We start from the raw sequence: 1,722 nt of genomic DNA, 5'->3' as shown, positions 1-1,722 counted from the left end.
TACCATGTCATCACTGTGTTTTAGTTCTTTTTATAGAGGTCTTTCACTTGGTTAGGTTAATTCCCAGGTACTGCATTTTCTTCATGCTACTTTGAATGATATTGTTTATATAATTTCCTCTTTATTGAGTTCATTACAGTAATACTTCAATTCACACATGCTTCAGTTCACTAACCATTTGATTGGCAAACAGAAGCATCTGGTACTTCTTTGGTTCTGTTCAAGAATCTTGCACCAGGTGATGAACATGACCACAGCCACCTTCCCCAGAATTGTAGAATAAATTAAATTTATGGTCTGAGGCACCACTGTACTGGTATACACAATTGTTATTGATGCTGTGTATTGAACTTGTATTCAGCTACATTGTTGAAGTTGGTTATTAATTCTGCTAAGTTGCTAAAGTTGGCTTTTTGGTGGAGTTTTTAAATCATCTATAGAGCATATCATATCATTTCCAAATAATAAGGGTTGTTCCCTTCCTATATGTATTCTCTTCATTTCTGTCTCTTGCCTAATTGGTTTTTAAAAGAAAAATATGAAATAGTAAATGTTGGTGAAGATGTAGAAAAATTGGAACGCTTGTCAATTGCCGATAGAAATATAAACTGGTCCAGTCATGTGGCAAAAGATATAGTGATTCCTCAAAGAAATAAAAAAATTACTTTAAAATTCTAGAATTTCTTTTTGAGATGCTGTTTATGCTCAAAGAATTGACAGCAAGTGTTTAAGTTTTTATATATTTTTATTCAAGCAACATTATTAACAACAGCTGAAATGTAGAAACAATGAAAGTGTTCACCAGTAGATTAATGGTTACTAAAATGTAACATGTACATAAAATATAATGTTATTAATCCTTAAAAATGAAGGCAATTTGCACATATACTAGAAATGGGTCAACCTTGTTTATAGCATCTTAAATAAAATAAACCAGTCACAGAAAAACAATTAGTGCATGATTCCACTTAAAGAAGATGGCTAGAGTAGTACCTAGAGGTAACTAGTCAAATTCATAAACAGATAGTGAAATGGTTCTTCCCAGAGGCTACAGAGTGGGCAGTAGGGAGGGAGAAATGATATAATATTGTTTAATGACATAGAAGTTTACATGGGACAGATGGAAATGTTCTAGAGAAGGATTATAGCTATGGATGTATAATAAAGTAAAGGCACTTACATGCACAGAAGTTTATGCAAACTTAAAACATTTTTTAAAAATTTACATATATACAACCATAGTAAAAATAAAGGAATATCCATGACAAGGGGACTATCATGGCACAACCACTTTTTTTCTCTGAAAAGAAACACAGTAACTATGTGTAGAAGACTGCAGTGCAGTGTGGCAATGTGTAAAAGTCTCTTCCCAATAAAATTTTCTGAATTTTTTTCTTGTGTTAACAAGTTATCTCTTTGATCTTCCCTACTACCAGAAAAATGCTGAAATCTTAATGTATAAGTGCTGATTGTCCAGAGGATGGAAACGAGGAGGCTATCTTCAGCTCTGAAGGAGGTAAAAGAGAAACAGACAGCCCAGAGAGAATCCACAGTTGACATTATGGATAAAAAGGAGAGGAATACTAAGACCAGAATACTATTGGCTAGAAGAGACCCCAGGTCTCTGTCAAGTCATGCTTCTGTCATTCTCTTTCACTGAGTTATACCTAGATGAACTTGTGAACCTCTCCACATTGGCTTGAGACTCTTAATACAGAGGCA

The 1,722-nt window shown here is 33.9% G+C and overlaps 1 pseudogene; it reads left to right on the top strand.

The window, feature by feature from the left end:
- The window catches only part of LOC101570167, a 6,222-nt pseudogene that overhangs the window by 2,324 nt on the left and 2,176 nt on the right, over positions 1-1,722 (top strand).

This window comes from Octodon degus, unplaced genomic scaffold (assembly GCF_000260255.1).
Source record: "Octodon degus isolate 3935 unplaced genomic scaffold, OctDeg1.0 scaffold00095, whole genome shotgun sequence".
NCBI lineage: Eukaryota > Metazoa > Chordata > Mammalia > Rodentia > Octodontidae > Octodon > Octodon degus.
The sequence above is the reverse complement of the archived record's forward strand: the minus strand, read 5'-3'. Positions and strand labels throughout refer to the sequence as shown.